Source organism: Tamandua tetradactyla, chromosome 22 (assembly GCF_023851605.1).
Source record: "Tamandua tetradactyla isolate mTamTet1 chromosome 22, mTamTet1.pri, whole genome shotgun sequence".
In the NCBI taxonomy this organism is placed as follows: Eukaryota; Metazoa; Chordata; class Mammalia; order Pilosa; family Myrmecophagidae; genus Tamandua; species Tamandua tetradactyla.
Window position 1 is genome coordinate 44169087 of NC_135348.1, and position 21418 is coordinate 44190504.

The 21418-nt window shown below is 37.3% G+C and overlaps 1 protein-coding gene across 4 annotated transcripts in view; it reads left to right on the top strand.

Annotated features, from left to right (window-relative positions):
* The window catches only part of LOC143666354 (uncharacterized), a 209526-nt gene that overhangs the window by 170124 nt on the left and 17984 nt on the right, over nt 1–21418 (top strand). Inside the window, exon 3 of one of the 4 annotated variants that reach the window (XR_013167554.1) lies at nt 20812–20922. The exons of 2 other annotated variants lie outside the window; for them this stretch is intronic. The gene's annotated coding sequence lies outside the window, so the exon portion shown is untranslated. Of the gene's footprint in view, nt 1–20811; nt 20923–21418 lie in introns of those variants that run through there. One more of the 4 variants, XR_013167550.1, reaches the window with a different exon arrangement.

Below are 21418 nucleotides of genomic sequence, written 5' to 3' on the forward strand. Positions count from 1 at the left end.
CAGCAATTTATCCTTCACCTTAGAAGGGATATCTCGACATGCCGCACACCACTGGACACCTAGAAATTTTACTGAGGTGGAAGGCCCCTGTATTTTTGTTGGATTTATCTCCCATCCTCTGACACGCAAATGCCTTACCAGTAAATCTAGAGTAGTTGCTACTTCTTGCTCACTAGGTCCAATCAACATGATATCATCAATATAATGGACCAGTGTGATGTCTTGTGGGAGGGAGAAATGATCAAGGTCTCTGCGAACAAGATTATGACATAGGGCTGGAGAGTTGATATACCCCTGAGGTAGGACAGTGAAAGTATATTGCTGACCTTGCCAGCTGAAAGCAAACTGTTTCTGGTGGTCCTTACTAATAGCTATTGAGAAAAAAGCATTTGCCAGATCAATAGCTGCATACCAGGTACCAGGGGATGTATTGATTTGCTCAAGCAATGATATTACATCTGGAACAGCAGCTGCAATTGGAGTTACCACCTGGTTGAGTTTACGATAATCCACTGTCATTCTCCAAGACCCATCTGTTTTCTGCACAGGCCAAATAGGAGAGTTGAACAGGGATGTGGTGGGAATCACCACCCCTGCATCTTTCAAGTCCTTAAGAGTGGCAATAATCTCTGCAATCCCTCCAGGAATATGGTATTGCTTTTGATTTACTATTTTGCTTGGTAGGGGCAGTTCTAGTGGCTTCCACTTGGCCTTTCCCACCATAATAGCCCTCACTGCCCGAGTTAGAGAACCAACGTGGGGATTCTGCCAATTGCTCAGTATGTCTATGCCAATTATACATTCCGGAACTGGGGAAATAACTACAGGATGGGTCCGGGGGCCCACTGGACCCACTGTGAGACGGACCTGAGCTAAAACTCCATTGATCACCTGGCCTCCATAAGCCCCCACTCTGACTGGTGGTCCAGAGTGACGTTTTGGGTCCCCTGGAATTAATGTCACTTCTGAACCAGTGTGTAATAATCCCCGAAATATCTGATCATTTCCTTTTCCCCAATGCACAATTACCCTGGTAAAAGGCCGTCGGTCTCCTTGGGGAAGACTTAGAGGAAGGTTAACAGTATAAATGTGTGGCAGTGTAACAAGTTTCCCCCCCATAGGGACCTGGCCTCCCCTTCATTCAAGGGGCTCAGGGTCTGTAAACTGTTTCAAGTCTGGAAATTGGTTAAGGGGCCGTGACTCTGTGTTTTTGTAATTCAGGTTAGACTTCTGTTCCCTTGACCTAGAACTCTTTTTTTTATATAGCTCCAACAAGAATTTAGTAGGCTGCCCTTCTATTGTATTTCTGGGCACCCCATGATTTACTAGCCAATGCCACAAATCTCTGCGTGTCATATAATTTTGATGCCTCCTTTGAGTTTGTCGTCTATTATAATAGACGCGTCTACCCTGTCTTTGGTGATTAAGTGCTGCCACCTGGCTTCTGCCAACTTGGGATCCTGTCATCCTCATTGTGTTTAAGGATTCCAGCTCAGTGACAGCAGTTCCTACAGTAATATCTGACCTACAGAGAAGTGCAACCACAGAGATCTTGAGGGATGATGGTGCTAGTCTCACAAACTTATTTCTCACTGTTCTGGTAAAAGGTGCATCCTCTGGACATTCCTGGGGTGTAAGAGCAGGCTTTGCATGATAAATCCACTCTAACATCCCAATCTCTCTAAGCCTCTGGATCCCCTCATCTACATTATACCAGGGCAGTTCTGGCATTTCAACCTCAGGTAATGTTGGCCTCCTTTTGATCCATGTTTCAACCAACCACCAAAACAAGCTGTTAACACCTTTTCTAACTGCTCTAGCTATAACATTGAATGCAGAATCTCTGCTTAGTGGGCCCATATCAATAAATTCAGCCTGATCCAGCCTTATATTCCTCCCACCATTATCCCACACTCTTAAAATCCATTGCCACACATATTCCCCTGATTTCTGTCTATATAAATTGGAAAACTCACACAGCTCTTTTGGAGTATAACGTACCTCCTCATGTGTGATACTTTGTACCTCACCTTTAGGGGCCTGTTGGGACTTTAGTCTAGTTATAGGTCTAGAAGAAATGAGGGGTGGTGGGGGTGGGTCATGAAAAGAATTAGAAATATCTTCCAAGCCATTTGCTTCAGGGCTTTCATTTGCAGTTTCATCTGGTGAAACAGGATTAATAACTCTAGGGCTAATCCCTTCAGGAGGAGGTTGGGTGGCCAATTCCTCAAGGCAGGCTGGAGGTGGGGCGGCTATGTCCTCAGGGCAGACTATTACAGGGTTATCTAAAGAAGGCTCAGCATGGTCTAGGGTTTCAACCTCACCCCCAACATCATTATCAATCCATATGTCACCATCCCATTTTTCAGGGTCCCACTCCTTTCCAATCAATGCCCTCACTTTAACGGCAGACACCATGCAAGACTGAGATTTCAGTTTATGTTGTAAAGTTTCTGCTCTAACAATAAGATTCTGAGTCTGATTTTCAGAGATCTCAAGTCTATGGCTACAGGAAATAAAATTTTCCTTCAGGATACTCATAGAAACCTCTACATCTTTCAGACGGCACTTAAGCTTCTTGTTTGAAGCCTTAAGCCCATCCCTTTCACCCTTTAATGTAGACAGTGTATCTAACAACAACCAACCAACATCTCTATAACTCTTATTTCTACAAAACTCTGTAAAGGTGTCAAAAACATTATCCCCCAGAGTCTGGCTTCGTACAAGCGAAGCATTAGGAGAATCAAATGATGATATTTTGACTATCTCCTTTGCCAACTCAGTCCATGGATTGGGACTGTCATTCTGATTATGGGAATCAGAGTCCTTAGTGTCTCTGAGTCCAGTCAGAGTAGAAAACCATTCATAAAAACCCATTTTTAAGATTCTGTTCCTTAAGAACCACTCCTGGTACCAAGATGTATTAGTTAGGGTTCTCTAGAGAAACAGAATCAACAGGGAACACTTGCAAATATAAAATTTATGGAAATGTCTCACGTGACCGTAGGAACACAGAGTCCAAAATCTACAGGGCAGGCTGCAAAGCCGATGACTCCAATGGATGGCCTGGACGAACTCCACAGGAGAGGCTCACCAGCCATGGCAGGAATGGAACCTGTCTCCTCTGAGTCCTCCTTAAAAGGCTTCCCATGATTGCATTTAGCATCACTAATTGCAGAAGACACTCCCCTTTGGCTGATTACAAATGGAATCAGCTGTGGATGTAGCTGATGTGATCATGACCTAATCCTATGAAATGTCCTCATTGCAACAGACAGGCCAGCGCTTGCCCAATCAGATGAACAGGTACCACAACTTGGCCAAGTTGACACCTGTCCCTAACCATGGCACCTTTTTGTCCATTTTGCAAATATCTGCATTTTGACTAGAGGATTTAATCCATTTACATTTAAAGTACTATCAATAGCAAGACTTTTCTGCAATTTTCCTATTTTACCTTTGTAAGTCATAAATCCCCCCCCACACACACTTCTGGTAATGCCTACTTTTATATTTATTTGGTTTGACAGTGTTGTGCCATACTAAGTACCTTCTCATTTGTATCTGGATATAATTTTCATGTATTTTCTTTGTGGTTACCATGGAATTAAAATTTAACGTCCTAAATATATAACAATAATATTTAGTTTGATACCAATTTAACTTCAATAGCATGAACATATACTATTCCTATACCCCTCTGTCCCCCAACTAATTTTTTTAGGCCTGGAAATTAATTTATTTCATTTTGAATTTCATCATAAGTGATAAGAAGTAAGTTAAAAATAATTGATTAACAATAATCAAAATATTAACAATAACCATCCCAAGCCTTGCTTTAACATTCCACAATTATAAATCTTTACATCTATACAAACATGACAGTTTCATATTTCATATGTATAAAACAAGCAATACCATTATGTGTTTCCATTACATGATAGTAAAATAAAATAAAGAAATATTCATAAAAATCTTTTCAGTTTGAAATACATACAAGACATTTACAAAGTAATACAAACCCAATACAGAGAACTCCGACATACCCCTACCTCCTCAGATAACCACAACCATCAACTTCAACATTTTGCCACATCTGCCATACCTATCTATCTATCATCTAACTCTCCGTCTATCCATCTAGCCAGTACCTATCTATCTATCATCTAACTCTCCATCTATCCATCTAGCCAGTACCTATCTATCTATCATCTAACTCTCCATCTATCCATCTAGCCAGCTATCTTGTCTATTTATCAATCCATTTTCTGAACACAAGTGCCCCAATGATTCTTGTACTTATTACCACTGTACCTTGGCACCTTATATATCCAAAGCCATAGATTTATCATTACTTTTTATGCATTTGCATTTTTGCACCTATTTTAAGTAGGATGTATATTAACATAGCAAACAATATACTATAATAATACCAGCATTTATATTTACCAAAACAGTTACTTTCACTACCTATCTTTATTTTCTTTATACCACTTTGAACCACTGGTCTAGTGTTTTTTTCATTCCATCTGAAAAGCTCCCTTTAGGTTGCTTGTAGGGCAGTTATACTAATGATAAATGTTCTCAACTTTTATTTATCTGAGATATCTCTCCCTTTTTTTGAAAGAAAGACTTGCTGAATATAAATCCCTGGTTGGCAGCTGTCTTTTTTTTTCCAGCACTTTACGTGTTTAAACTCACAGCCTTCTTACCTCAGTGGTTACTATGAGATATCAGCACTCACTCTAATTGAGAATCCCTTGTATGTAACACATTAGTTTTCCCTTATAGTTCTCAGAACTAGTGCTTTGTCCTTTGCATTTAATAGTGTGTTCAGTATATGATTGGGGGTATATTTTCCTCATGTTTATCTTGTTTGATGTTCTCTGGACTTTTGGATGTATGTATGTATGCATGTCTTTTACTAAGTGTATTAGCTAGTGTTCTCTAGAAAAACAGAAACAGCAGGAAATATCTGTAGATATGAAATTTATTAAAGTGTCTCATGTAACTGTGGGAATGTAGAGTCCAAAATCCATAGGGCAGGCTGTGAAGCTGACAGTTCTGATGAAGGGTCTGGATGAACTCCACAGGACAGGCTCACTAGCCAAAGCAGGAAAAAAACAGTCTCTTCTGAATCCTCCTTAAAAGCCTTCCTGTGATTAGATTAAACATCACTCATTGCAGAAGACACTCCCTTTGGCTAATTACAAATGCAATCAGCATGGATGCAGCTGATGTGATTATGACTTAATTCTAAATGTTCCTCATAGCAACAGAAAGACCAGCACTTGCCCAACCAGACAAACCACGTGGCTAAGTTGACACATGAACCTGACCATGACAGTCCACCCCTTGTCAACTTGGCAGCTATACACATCACCTTTAACATAATTAATTTCTAAATAGAAAACAATAAAGGACACATATTTTTTCCTCACCTAATTATATGCAACTATTCCATGTAACAACTGGAAAAGCATTAAATCTCCTCAGAATAGGGTGCAAGTCCTTGGGTAATATTCATTCTTAAACTTGATATCTTACAACTTAAATACTATAACATGGACAAAACAGCATTATGGTCCTCGTTTATGTAACTGATCATGTGGTCGAAGTTCATATTGATCACTACTTCTTCCACTACCCATTCCATGTTCCCTTTACCCTCAGCAAACACTTCAGCTGGCCGTGGTTTTTGCTGGTGGGGTGACCCAAACCTTCATTCCTGAAGTTTCAGAGCCATTTGTAGTTCTGCTTGGTTTGGGTTGTTGCAGTTTTACATTTATTTTAATCACAGGACATGGTAGTACTAAAACACGCCTGAGGTGATCTCCTGTATTCCAGGGAAACTCTTTAACCCCATTGTATAGGTGCAGTCCTATTTCCCCCTTATAGTCAGGGTCAACCACTCTAGCCAGTAAACTAATCCCCTTCTTGGCTTGTTGATCCAGGGGCATGAGTAGCCCAAAGTGACCAGTTGGCAGCCTTAGATTCTAGTTCAATGGAATCATTGTTGTTTCCCATGATGGACGCACTCCCTCTTCTAGAAATAAAACCTGTAGACCAACAGAGCTCAAGGTCACAGGGACAGGAAGCAAAAATTTTCATATGGATTGCTAGGGGTAATAGCGAGTGGTGCCACTCCATTTCCATTCCTTGGTTCCTGGACTCATGGATCCTGGCTATGGGAGAAACAGCACCATACAGTGGATCCTGACTCAGAGCATACGCAGCTTCCTGGAGAACATTACCCCAGCCCTGCAAGGTATTGTCACCTAGTTGGCACCATAATTGAGTTTTCAAAAGGCCATTCCACCATTCTATCAATTCAGCTGTTTCTGGATAATGGGGAACATGGTAAGGCCAGAGAATTCCATGAGCATGTGCCCATTCCCACACTTCATTTGCTGTTAAGTGTGTTCCTTCATCAGAAGAAATGCTGTGTGGAATATGATGACAATGGATAAGGCATTCTGTAAGTCCACAGATGGTAATTTGGCAGATGCATTGTGTGCAAGGAAAGCAAACCCATATCCAGAGTATGTGTCTATTCCAGTTACAACAAATCACTATCCCTTCCATGAAGGGAGTAGGCCAATGTAATCAACTTGCCACCATGGAGCCAGCTGGTTACCTCGAGGAATGTTGCCATATCAGGGGCTGAGTGTGGGTCTCTGCTGCTGGCAGACTGGGCACTCAGCAGTGGCTGTAGCCAAGTCAGCCTTGGTGAGGGGAAGTCCATGTTGCTGAGACCACGCATAGCCTCCATCCCTACCACCATGACCACTTTGTTCATGAGCACATTGGGCAATGACAGGAGTTGCTGGGGAAAGAGGCTGACTGGTATCCACAGAACAGGTCGTTTTATCACTTGATTATTAAAACCTTACTCTGATGAAATCACCCTCTGGTATTCATTCACATGGGACACAAATATCTTAATGTTTTTAGTCCACTCAGAAAGGTCTATCCACACACCTCTTCCCAAGACCTCCTTGTCACCAATTTTCCAATTATGGTCTTTCCAAGTCCCTGACCATCCAGTCAAACCATTAGCGACAGCCCATGAGTCAGTATACAAACACATCTCTGGCCAGTTCTCCTTCCAAGCAAAATGAACAACCAGGTGCACTGCTCGAAGTTCTGCCCACTGGGAGTATTTCTCCTCAGCACTATCCTTCAGGGACACCCCAGAAAGGGGTCGTAGTGTTGCAGCTGTCCACTTTCGGGTGGTACCTGCATATCGTGTTGAACCATCTGTAAACCAGGCCCAGGTTTTCTCTTCCTCAGTCAATTCACTGTAAGGTACTCCCCAAGAAGCCACAGCTCTGGTCTGGGAAAGAGAAGGTAATGTGGCAGGAGTGGAGATGGTGGGCATTTGGGCCACTTCCTCATGTAACTTACTTGTGCCTTCAGGACCTGCTCTGGCTCTATCTCGTATATACCATCTCCATTTTACAATAGAGTGCTGCTGTGCACACCCAACTTTATGGCTTGGTGGTTCAGACAACACCCAGCTCATGATAGGCAACTCAGGTCTCATGGTAACTTGGTGGCCCATGGTTAAGCGTTCAGTCTCTACTAAGGCCCAGTAGCAGGCCAAAAGCTGTTTCTCAAAAGGAGAGTAGTTATCTGCAGCAGATGGTAAGGCTTTGCTCCAAAATCGTAAGGGTCTGCATTGTGATTCTCCTATAGGGGCCTGCCAAAGGCTCCAGACAGCATCTCTATTTGCCACTGACACTTCCAGGACCATTGGATCTGCTGGATCAGATGGTCCAAGTGGCAGAGCAGCTTGTATAGCAGACTGGACCTGTCACATAGCCTCCTCTTATTCAGGTCCCCACTCAAAATTAGCAGCTTTTCTGGTCACTTGATAAATGGGCTGGAGTAGCACACCCAAATGAGGAATATGTTGTTGCCAAAATCCAAAGAGAGCAACTGACAACTCAGGATCTGGTCATCCCCATTGTGTTTAAGGATTTCAGCTCAGTTATAGCTGTTCCCCCAGTAATATCTGACCTACAGAGAAGTGCAAATATAGAGCTTTTCAGGGATGATGTCACTAGTCTCACAAATTTATTTCTCACAGTTCTGGCAAAAGGTGGATCCTCCAGACATTCCTGGGTGTGTGAGCAGGTCTTCAATGATAAATCCACCCTAATATTCCAATCTCTCTAAGCCTCTGATACCTTCATCTACATTATTCCATGGTAGTTCTGTTATTTCATCCTCAGGTAATGCTGGCCCATTTTGATCCATATATCAGCCAACCATCCAAACAAACTTTCAACGCCTTTCTAACCCCTGGTGCCATAACATTGAATGCAGAATCTCTGCTTAGTGGGCCCATAGCAATAAATTCAGTCCAACCCAGCTTTATATTTCTCCCACCATTATCCCATTGAAATCCATTGCCACACATATTTCCCTGATTCCTATCTATATAAATTGGTAAACTCACACAGTTCTTCTGGAGTATAACGAACCTCCTGAGATACTTGGTACTTCACCTTTTGTTGTCTTTTGGGACTTTAGTCTAGTTATGGGTTTGGAAGAAATGAGGGGTGGTGGGGATGACTCATGAAAGGAGTTAGAAGTATCTTCCAATCATTTGGTTCAGGGCATTCATTTGCAGTTTCATCTTGTGAAACAGGATTAATCACTGTAGGGCTGATCCCTTCAGGTGGAGGTTGGGTGGCCAACTCCTGGGGGCAGGCTGGAAGTAGGGTGGCTATGTTCTCAGAGCAGACTATTATAGGGTTATCTAGAGAAGACTCAGCATGACCTAGGATTTCAACTTTGCCCCTGACATCATTATCAATCCATATTTCACTATCCCATTTTTCAGGGTCCCACTCCTTTCCAATCAATGCCCTCACTTTAATGGCAGACACCATGCAAGATTGAAATTTCAGTTTATGTTGTAAAGTTGCTAATCTAACAATAAGATTCTGAGTCTGATTTTCAGAGATATCAAGGCTACGGCTACATGAAATAAGATTTTCCTTCAGGACACTTCTAGAACCATTTACATCTGCCAGGCGGCGTGTAAGCTTCTCATTTGAAGCCTTAACCTGATCCTTTTCACTCATTAATGCATACAGTGTATCTAACAACAACCAGCCAACATCTCTATACCTCCTATTTCCACAAAACTCCATAAAGGTGTCAAAAACATCATCCCCCAGAGCCTGGCTTCACACATGCGAAGCATTAGAAGAATCCAGTGATGATATTTTGACTATCTCTTTTGCCAACTTACACCACGGATTGGCAGTATCATTCCAAATATGGGACTCCGAGTCCTTAGTGCCTTTGAGTCCAGTCAGTAGAAAATCAATCATAAAAACCCATTTCTAAGATTCTGTTTCTTAAGAACCACCCCTGATACCAAGCTGTATTAACTAGGGCTCTCTAGAGAAACAGAATCAGCAGTAAATATTCATATGAATTTATAAAACTCTCATGTAACCGTGGGAACATAGAGTCCAATATCCATAGGGTAGGCTGTGAAGCTGATGATTCCAATGGAGGGTCCAGATGAACTCCACAGGAGAGGCTTGCCGGCCGAAGCAGAAAGAAAACCTGTCTCTTCTGAATCCTCCTTACAAGGCTTCCAGTGATTAGATTAAGCATCACTCTTTGAAGAAGACACTCCCCTGGGCTGATTAAAATGCAATTAACTGTGGATGCAGCCAATTTGATCATGATTTAATTCTATGTAATGTCCTCATAGCAACAGACAGGCCAGCACTTGCCCAACCGGACAAACCACTTGACCAAGTTGACGCACAAAACTGACCATGACATTGACATGAAACTGACCATGACACTAAATTTGGGAAATTTTCTTGTCATTATTTCTTTGACTATTCCTTCTACCCCTTTCTCTTTCTTCTGTTTCTGGGACTCCCATAATGGTGCACTTGATGGTGTCCCAGAAGTGTCTTAGACTGTTTTCACTTTTAAAATTTCTTTCCATTCTCCATCCTGACTTATTTCACATGTGTTGTCTTCAAGTTCATTAATTCTTTCTTCAGCCAGTTCCAACCTGCTCTTGAAACCCTCCTGGGCATTTTTCTGTTCAGTTACCATGGTCATCAACTCCAGTAGTTTTGTTTAGTTCCTTTCAAAAATTTCTATCTCTTTATGAAGACTCTCATATTGTGCACTCATTGTTTACCTAATATCCTTTATTGCTTTTCTGTATTTTCCTTCATCTCCTTGAAAACTTTTAAGATAAGATTTTTAAAGGCTCTGTTCAGTATATCCACATTCTGGTATTCTTTCTTGGTGTTTTCTGTATTTTTATCCTCTTCCTTTGGATATGCCATTATTTCCTGTTTCTTTGTTTTCCTTGTACTCTGGTTGCATACTGTACATTTAATATTTTCAAATGTTCACTCTGAAATTTATTACCTGAGATGTCTGTTCTTGTTTTTTTTAACAAACTGATGATAAGACAGAGCTTTTCTTGAGCTCCAATCCTCTTATCAGGAAAGTGTGTCCAAGGGAAATGCAGTGTGTGGGGTTTTCCCCATCTTTCTGAGGCCATCTTGATTGTACGTTAGTTATTTTGGAATTCCCCTGTTTACAGGAGTTTGGTTGTCCCTTCTGTTTGCCAGGAGACAGACCTTCCTGTCCTGGATTTTGAAGCTGATAGGCCTTTGTTTCAGACAGTCTGCCTCTATAGATTTTTATGCTCTTTGGATGTCTCAAACTGCCTTTTCCTGGAGGGCAAACTCTGAGGGGAGGGCACATGGAGAAGACTTTCTCAAGTCAGTCTTTCCAAGCCAAAATTGGGCCAGAGACACAAAAATGGGGCACTGGCTCCAAAGTACCCTCGTTCATTGGAGGAAATCATGAAGGGTGCCTAGAACTTCTCCAAAGGTTGCCCAAAGCCAAGCTCTCCTGGCTTGTCCAGCAAATATAGTCCTTCAAGCTACTGTCTTGTGCAGCCTTGAGGAAGTGCACTGTCTTTGAGTCTCTACCCCCCACTCCTTGTCTGGGGCACGTTGAAAAAAGAGCTGCTTTCAGAGTGGGGCTTCCAGCAATCTGAATTCACTAATCAATAGCCATGATGAGTGATCAGCCAGGCCCACCCCTGTTCCTGGGGACGTGGATTTTTTATGTCACTATCTGTCACCAGTTGCTAGACAGGATCTGCACTCCATGGCAGCCTGCCATTAGAGTAGGGGTGGGTACTGGTAGCCACCATGCAGAGAGGGGAATTTAATGTTCTTTCTGGAACTTATCAGCCTCTTCCTCTGCTCTCCCTGAAGGCTGTACAGTGTTCTCTTGGCCTCTAGAATTTCAAAATAATTGTTTCAGACAGCTCTTGCCTGTTTAATTATTGTGGGGGTAGAGGAACTGAGTCCTAGAGCTCCCTACTCTGCCATCTCTCCACAATTCTCACCTTTTCTATGTTTGAAACTTGATTCTTTGATATAGTTTTAAAATCAGCTTGTTGAGATCTACCCATGTACACCAAAGATAATTGGAACTTTGATTGATGTGGCATTGAATATACAGATCACATTAAAATAACATTTTATGATTTCCGTTCCAGTAAAGGCATTCTTTAGTGTCTTTTAATGCAGTTTTATAATTTTTTTCAATAAAGGGTTAAAACATATTCTGATTGATTTATTATCAATTGTTTTATTTTTTAAAACTCATGTAGTAGTCTATTGTTAAATTACATTTTTAAACTATTCTTAGAGTATTAAAATTGAGTTCCTTTTAACCTTTTAAATTGATGTATAAGGTATGTTTAGAAGAGTTCTTATATGACAACTGTGTATCACAAATGCTTTCTACCAAGTGATTCATTCATTCACTAGCTACCACATTAAAAAGTGGAATATTGGAAGCTCCCCTGGAACTTTCCTTCCATTCACTAGGCCTCCCTCACGACCACTGCCATGCCAGGTTAGCCACTGTCCTATTCTCCAATAGCATAGGTTTGTTTTGTCTTTTAGTGTACTATAAAAGGGAATCACACAATACCTACTTTTATATGTCTGGCTTCTTTTTATCAGCATCATGTTTGTGAGATTTATCTTTATTATTGTAGTATTGTAGAGCATTCCTTGCCATTGCTGTATAATATTTTATCCTGTGAATATAATAATATATATAAACTCTACTTTTAATGGGCACTTAAGTTTTCTCAAAATCGGTCTATTTTTATCCTGAAAAATTTACAGGATTCCGCAATCCAAATGGTGTGGAACTGGAGTTTTCATTGTGAGAGGTTTAATAATGGTTTCTTTAAATAGAAAAAATAAAACTCATATTCTCTATTTCTCCTGTCAACTTTGGTAAGTTGTATTTTTTGAAGATATGGCCTATTTCATTCAAATTACATTTATTCACAGAAAGTCATGCATAATATTATTCTTTTCTATTTTAGCGAACTATACAGTCTGCATTCTTGGCATTGCTAGCTAGTTTTTCTTTATTTAAATCTTATCTGTCTTACTTAGAGCTTTTTCATTTTTTAAAATGTTTCCAAGAACCAATTTTTGGCTCTACTGATTTTTTTCCTTTGAACATTTGTTTTCTCTTTTAATAATTTTTACTAATATTTTATTATTTATTTTCTTTTCTAAGTTTAAACTGTTTTCTTTTTCTAATTTTTTGAAATGAAAATGTGAGTCCTGAATTTTAATCTTTCCTCTTTTTTTAAACATATTCATTTAAGGCTATCTATTTGACATGTATATACATATTTTAAATTTTTAAGACTTAAGGGTTTTTCTGTTTATATTACTTTTTATTATTCTCCCACTTTATTTTGCTGTCATCGGTAAACATACTGTGAAACATTTTATCCTTCTAAAATTAAGGCTTTCTCCAAGGCCCAATACATAGTGAGTTTGACTAATGTATGTGCACTTGAGAAAAAAATAATTTTGTTGTTGGATGCACTATTCAAGTCAGTTGTCAGATACGTTAATTTTTTTTGTTCAGATCTTCTACATTCATATGTTTTCTGCTTGTTCCACTAACTTTTGGGAGCAGCTGTTGAAATCTCTATCCAAGATTGCTGATTTGCCTAGTTCTCTTTTAGTATTACTAATTTTTTCTTTATTTGTTGTGAAGTTATGTTTTTGTGTGATATAGATTTAGAATTATTTTATTTTTGTGTTATACTGGTCTTTCTTCATTTGAAATCTCTATTTTGCTCAAAATAAATTTTTCTAATACTGCTACAATACTACCAGCTCTATTTTTTGTTAGTGTTTATATTTTCCTTCCTTTTTTAGTCAACATTTTTATATCCTTACCTTTAAATTTTGACTTTGTTAGGTATCATAGATTTGAACTTCATTTTGTTTGTTGGATTACTTCTAAGGGTTTTCATCTTTTTACCTTAACTGCAATTACAGAAATATTTTGATTTACATTTAGCATCTTACTATTATTTTGTTTTTAATTTGGTGTACCTGTTTTATGTGTCTCTTTCTTCTACAGTTTTGTTTTGTTTTTGGCTTATTTTGGATTAATCAAGTATTTTATTTGCTTTTTTCCTTCTATTACCTCTTTTTTCCCCCACATGGGCAGGCACTGGAATCAAACCCCGGTCTCCAGCATGGCAGGCAAGAACTCTGCCTGCTGAGCCACCGTGGCCCGCCCTCTATTACCTTTTAGTTATTTAGCTTTTATTCTTTCAGTGGTTGCTCTAGAAATGGCAATATTCATCCTTGCTCTGAAGGCCTTTAGAATCATCAGCTGTACCCTTTAGAGAGTTCTAGCCTCTGTTTTTAAAATAAGTATATAAAATTAAAAAAAAAAGATTTAAAATAAACTTTTTTCCCTTTACTGGAAATCTCTCATTAACATTTGGATTTATTGAATGGAAATTTTGCACCAAATCTAGCCATAGCTATTCAAATACCACGTTTAGAAATTTCATGTAAAATTTTCCTCTTACAATGAAAGTCCATTATTCAAACAATGGAAGGATATACGTTTTAGAACAGTGGTTTCTTTGCATAATTTTAATTGTTGTACAAAGTACACACTCTTTATTCATTGAAGGAAATTAAGATCTTCTCTTCTAATCCTGATTTAAAATTATGGAACAGAATGGTGATTCAGCATCTAGAAGTCGTATTAATTCCACAGGACTGATATTACCTTCAAGATTTCCATTTACGCTTTTCCAAAGCACACAACATCCAACCAAATAAAAACTGCTCTCTACAAGGTGGTCCTAATGACATAACCTGTTTCAAAGCATTAGAAAAATATCCTAGCACTTCAGGAAAAATAAGTAGCAGCAAAACAGAGAAATTAACTCTTTTCTTAATTTATTTACTATAAAATGAAAATGGAAATCCTTGATTAAACTTAATCAAAGAATTTTAACAGTCTTTGAATATTCAAAGACTAAATTTCATATTTAATGGTCATTCAAGTTATTCTTTAGATGCCTTAAATATGATAATGTAGAGGCTTATTTTTTAAAGATATGATAAAATTAACTTATATTTCATTTTTATTTTGTGATTTCTCTTTCATGAAAATGTATTTGTGAAATGCCATATGGTTACATTGAGATCAATTATATTTATCACTAATATAAATGGGAACACAGGGAAGCTTTTACTCATCAGTTTCAACTTCAAGAGTGAGGGTCATAACCTCTTTATTCAGCTATGTGGTATGGAAATTGAAGGTTATCATTTGATTCGTTGTCTCTTGCTTCTTTCTAGGAGAAATTTATCTTAATAGAGATATGATCTAAGGTTTTGCTTTTCATCAGCTTTGCTTAAGGCTATAAATGGAATGTGATGTGACAATATGACATGACAAACTGATAAGCTTTGTCATCAGCTGGAACAATGGAAAATAAATTACTTCTTTTAGCCATATGTGATTGATTTAATTGTCTTATTACAAAAAAGACAGAAATCAGGTAGTGTCTTTGGGATATTTGGTCATTTATTTTTCTTCTCCATGACTATTTTTGGATATCATATAGCTCATATATATATATATATATATATATATATATATATATATATATTTTGTATGCTGTAGGGCGGGGTTACATTTCATTATTTTTTCCATGTGAGTATAATTGCAGCACCATTTGTTGAATTTTTGCTTGTTTATTTTGTTTTTTGTGAAGTGCATGAACTAGGAATTGAACCCGAATCTTCTGCATGGCAGGTGAAAATTCTACCCCTGAACTACCCTTGCACCTCCTAGCTCATATTTTTAAAAGAATGGGTAAAGATTGAAATTTCAGTCAGGCAATTTAGCACCTTGTTAATATCAATAATTTATTTTAGAATATGAAAATAAAATCTATTGACTCACATGACGTTTCAAATGTTTATAGAATTTTTCTTGTTGCCCCTTTACAACGGCCTGTCTACAGTTAAATTTTGAAGAAGCACAGAAATTTTAATATTGTAACTATACCATGCAATTTGTGAACAAAGGAAAGAGAAGTATACATTCGTGAGACATAGGTAATTGTGATGTCAAGATGTACAATAGACATAAAGATTTTATGTTTCCATAAAATCGTAATAACTCATTTAACCTATTAAAAATGTTGAACTCAGAAATGTATAGACTTAGTCCTCTAGTTACCATTCACTCTTGGTTTTGACTTTTAGATTGGTTTGTACTCCTAGAATACAAAAAGGAAGACAAAAGTCTTCTTACTGCCAAATCCATTAGTGTTTCATGAATCCTAGTTTCTCAATTTTTCTATAGACTTAGTTTTTTTTTTTAACACTTTTTCTTTCACTTTCTCTGCCATTAATATATGATTTTTCCAGTTCTTATTCTCTTGTCTTTGTAGCAGCTATCTCTTTGCCTTTCTTACAAGTTCATTACTTTAGCCTAATTCCAAAGTACCGATAAGCCACTGAGATTTTTGCCTTTGGTCACATACTTCTCTGTTGAAGCTTACTCTTCTTTGAATCCACCTTTGCTCCTCAAGATTAATTCTTACTTCTCCATATTATGTGTCTTTTCTCAATTCCTGTCCAAACTTACCATCTGTATTCACTAAAATCTCAAAAATACCCAAACTCAACTAAATTTATTATTTCCCCACTCCTGAATTTTGAAAACATTCTTGTCTTCCTTCCTGTGTCACCCTGCCTTCAATATGACTAAATATCAACCCTGCAAACTTGGAGTCACTACTGACCCTTCCTTAACGACTCATGCAGAGTTAATTCCAAGTTCTGTCAATTTTTTAATTGCAAAATTTCACTCAACTTAGTGCTTTGTTTTCATTCTTATTGTGCAACTTTAGTTCATATCCTTATGGTAGTTTGTCTAACCACGGCAGTAATCTCCTATGTGTTCTTAAAGGTTCTCATCTCTACCCTTTTAATGGATGCTCCAAATCATGGCAAGATTAAATTGTTAAAGAACAATCTTAATAATGTCATTTCATAATCAAAAAACTTTAGAGCCTTCCAGGTACACACTTAATGAGTGAAATATTGTCTTCTGTTACCTTGAGTTCTGAAAATCAAAATCAGTATTGAAAGAACTAGTATTCTACATAGACTCGCAATCTGCAAATGTTCTTTTATTTAATAAAGTTACTAACTGAGAGGAATCTAACTAACAATTATTTTAGGTAACTCTTTTACCTTAAAATACCAGGTACCATCAATTTTAGAGGTAAAAAAAATGGTGCCTTTTGATCATAATTTACAAGGATAACTCATTCTCCTATTATTACCAAGTGTGTAGGATTTATATGAGGTTATATTGTATATAAATTCTTTCCAGTGATTGTGGACTTCCATTTATTGTCTCTATATCTGAGTGTAACTGAGTATTGAAATCATCTCCTCTCATATTTATGACATAAGGAAAAGAACAGCATTGAATATGCATTACTTTCTTACAGTGTATCCAGAAAATTAATGACTATCATTTCAATATTTAAAATAACTGTGTTATAAAGAAAATGATATGATAGGAAATCAAGTGACTTGCCCAAGTCACACAGTAGTAAGCAGAAAAACTGGAATCCAAACAGAAGACTACTCAATTCAAGCTTTTATTTTTTACAACATTTTTTTTCTAAGTACGGATGTGGAATATTTTAAGGAAAGACGAGAGCTTATTTCTAGCGAAGTACATGCCAGGAACTCTGTTTCTGGCCTGAATCCAATTTTGAATCTCTTTTTCCTTATCTGAAAAGGAGGAGTATTTCAGCAATTAGGGCAGGAAACAAAAAACATTCTAAGCATTTCAACAGATCATTTGATCCTTGTAAAATTTTTGAGAGGGCTAGAGAAGGGGAAACCATAGGATTGTCATAGATGTCAAAGAAAGACTACTATAGTTGCCATCCATAGGTAAGGAAACTCTGGGGAGTGGCCAGCAACCTCAGGGCCGCCCCAATACAAAACTTGGTAACTACTGAATGAAATGCAGAATATGAGCCCTTCCAAACACTGAACCAGGAAGCAGGATGATGTCCGCCTTTCTTCTGCCTCCCCCAAATGACAGTTGCTTCTCACTGGTAGAATGTCAACCACATTAATTAGTCTAGTAGCAAGAGAGTTTGGAAATTTTACTTTCGAACTTTCCAACCCATGCCACACCAAGGCAATAGAGAAGATGACGGGTATGGATTGGAAGTGACAGGAGACAATATCTATCACATGGGGTTGCCTTGATGATTTTCGATTTCTGTTTCTAACTTTCTTTCTTTATGCCTTGCACAATCGCACTAGAGCTCAGCCTTCATTCTTGCTCTTGCTATTAGCTATAGGAAAATAAAATAATAGTGTAAAATAAGAAAATGTGTAACCTTGATTGTCCTAAACTACTTCTCTCTATTAGAACTGTAATGAAAGCAGCAAATGTGATGTCCTAGTAACCACATTTTAAAAAGTTAAATGAAACACATGAAATCAATTTTAAACTATGTTTTCGTTTACACAATATATCCAAATATTATAATTTTCACCTGTAATTAACATAAATTTTAATGAAATATTTCAACTTATATTTTCATACTAAGTCTTTGAATTACAAATATATATTATAGTTAGAGCATATCTCAATTTGGTTGGTAATCTTTCATTGGAAATATTTGAATTGAGTTTAGATTTCATAAAATCCATATTTGAAAAGTAGATTATATATTCAAATTGTTTTCAAAAATACTTACGTCTTCTGATAAACAAACTTAAGAATACCGCTCCCAAATAATTTCCTTTTAATATTTACATATATATTGATAAAACTGATATGTCCTTTTTAGATGGATTGATTTGACTTTGAAACCAAAGCAATCAATTGTGGTAGACAAAATGATGACCCTTCCCAGAATGTCCATGTCCTAATCTCTGGACTGTAAATGTCATGTTACATGACAAAGGAAAATTAAATTTGCAAATAGATTAAGGTTGCTAATCATCTGACCTTAAAACAGGGAAATGATGATGGATTCTCTGGGTGGGTCCAATGTAGACACAAGGAAAAGAAAGTGGGAGAGGAAATCAGAAGAGAGAACCAGAGGGAATTCAGCATGAAAAAGACTCAGCCCTACATTGCTGGCTTTGAAAATGGAATAATGGGGTCATGAGCCAAGGATTGTTGGGGCTTTAGAAATTATAAAAGGCAAGGGAAAAGTGTCTTCCCTTGAGCCTCCAGAAAGAATGGAGACCTGCCAACATCATGACTTCAGCCCAGAGAGACCCATTCTTAACTTCCCACCTCCAGATGAGTAGGAAAATAAATTTGTGTTGTTTTAAGCAACTGTATTTTTAGTAGTTTGTTATAGCAGCAAATAGGAAACTAATAAATTAGCTTCAAAATTCAGTCTTTCCAAGTTAATAAGTTTCCAAGTTAAGTTTACTTAAGTTTCCAAGTCAAGTAAATTCACTAACTCTTGTGTCAGCTCAGTACTATTAGAAAAAGAAAAAAACAATTAAGATTGGTATTGAATAAATTGAAAAAGCAAGCTATTTACCAATATCAGCAGTATTTTTCAACCCAATTGTAGCCAATTCTATAAATTGATTGGTGTTAAGGAAAAAATGAAAAATCATTGCATTTCTTTGTGTTATTAAAAGTTTCAGTTTCAACATAAATTTTCATACTTGTCCAGCCAAGTCACAAATAAATTTTCTTTTTCCCTGGAGCCTCAAATTTAACTCTTTCTTTGATGATTGAATATTTGTCAAACATACATTTTATTTCAAGAAAATCTTTATGGAGTTGACGTTGCAGTAGATCATTGTAATGTCCTTCCTCAGTTCAACCAACAAGAGTTTTCAAAGAACATAAGGTCATTCAAATGATTGTTTTCTAATTCTTTCAATAACAAAGTGGTTATATACATAATAAGTAATTTTAACAACTAACAGTATGCATCGAGTCTGCTTCAGAAAACTCTGCACAAACGTTTTCAGTATGTATCATACAGTGGAATGAAGCAATAAGGGAAAATCTGGTCTCTTGTTTCAAAATACCTATAAATTCAGGTTTCTGAACTACTGTTGCTAGAGCCACATCTGTCATGATAGAAGCTATTTTCCTTATCTAGCTGAAATTCTTCTTTGACAGATGTAGAAAATTTTAAAAATATGCATAATAAATGTGATATTTTAGGCTGTGAAAAGGCATGCTTTTATAAATATGTAAGACTTTTGACAAAAAATATAGCCCAAGTGTTAATTGGGTAGTGCCTCTTGTATCAGATGACTAGTCTAAAAGTAAAGACAAGTTTTTACAAATTTTCAAACTTTTGATCAAGTGATCTTTGATTTTGTTACAAAGCTTTCTTTTCTGTGGGGTAGTTGCTTAATTGAGATTTTTGCCTCTTTGTAAACTATCTTTTAAGGATATACCTCTTAATTTTATAATAAAATTTATATAAGTGCAATTTTAATTTTTTTGCTATGTATCTAAAAATGTTTTGTATGTGTGTCTGAAAGAATACAAGCCATTTTACATATGGCTAAAGTTACTTTCTCAGATCAGTTTAATAACTGTTTAAAATGGCTTTGTTGGACATTAATTCTGAGCTTAGGTAACTAATTTTGCTGTTTCTTTTTTGACTGTTGAGAGGAGTCTTCACACTGAAGTCATATTTTTTTAACAACATTGCCCACTTTATTATCTTTAATGTTTTTTTACATCACTAAACTGTAGCCTTTATATTTTGCTGTACTGCAGTAAATTCCAGTGGCCATTCATCATGAAATTTGCTATATACATTCTTCCAGATTTTTCTTTTTGTTTATTGTTCTGCACATAGAAGGAAAGTCTTCATCTCCACTTGATTCTGAGCTAATAATAGGCCTTCATTTTCAGTTTAAAAATTTGTCCGTACTCTGTAGAGAAACAATTTAATTATATTAAAATTAATATATTATAAAATGTATTGTAATTATATTACAAGAGAATTATAAAATATTTTACAATATAATTAATTTTATTACAAGATAATTATAGAATATATTACAATATAATTATAAAAAAATTACAACTCAACTACCAATTGTGATTTACATGGATATCACAGTAGCTCACACTGCCAGCATAATATATTTAAATAATTATTGAGAGGTGATTTTCATGATATTCTACCAATTTTGTGACAGCTTTTGTCCCAGCCTATCTTTTTAAGGATATTTGTGCAGTAAAGCGCCTTGGTCTCTGCAGGTAGCGTGTCCCTCTGCATGAGAAGGCTTCACAGCTACAGGTAACGCGTCCCTCCAGGGTGAAAGCTGGGCATGTTTGCTAGCAGCCCCTTCATAAATTAGGTCCTAAGCCTAAGTCTCCTCCGTTTCGGTATAGATACTCTGCGTTCAGCGGCTGCGGGCTTCCTCTCCACTGACCCCATGGAATTTAGGAGACAAAAGAGACCAAGGAGAGCAGGCGTGCAAGCAGCCTGCTGTGCCATGAGTAATAAGTGTCTAAATTCATTTGGGCTTGTGGTTTCCTTAGACAGTGAATCTATGAAAATGTGGAAAGCAAGCCTAGCGCAGCTTCACACCACGTTGTTGCTTAGGAACCGCACTTGACAGTAAACTCATGGCGACGTTACATTGTTCCATAGAAATCAATAATTTGAAATGAAGCAATCTGACCAATGATGGGTTTATGTATAATACTAGTTACACATACACACCTGGTATAGGCGCCACAAGGTGGTTCATGGTTAAAGAAAAATGTGGGCCAAGCCAGTCTATAAAGTTGTATTTCAGAAAAAGGTTTCATACTGCTTTATATTTAAATTTAAATTTGCTAAAATTAAGACACTTAAAAATCAGTTCTTGCGGGTGCAAGGGTGCTTCAGTGGTAGAATTCTCACCTGCCATGCAGGAGACCCGGCTTGGATTCCCAGTCCATGCACTTTCCCTAAACAAGCAAACAGGTAAACAAACAAAAATTCAACAAATGG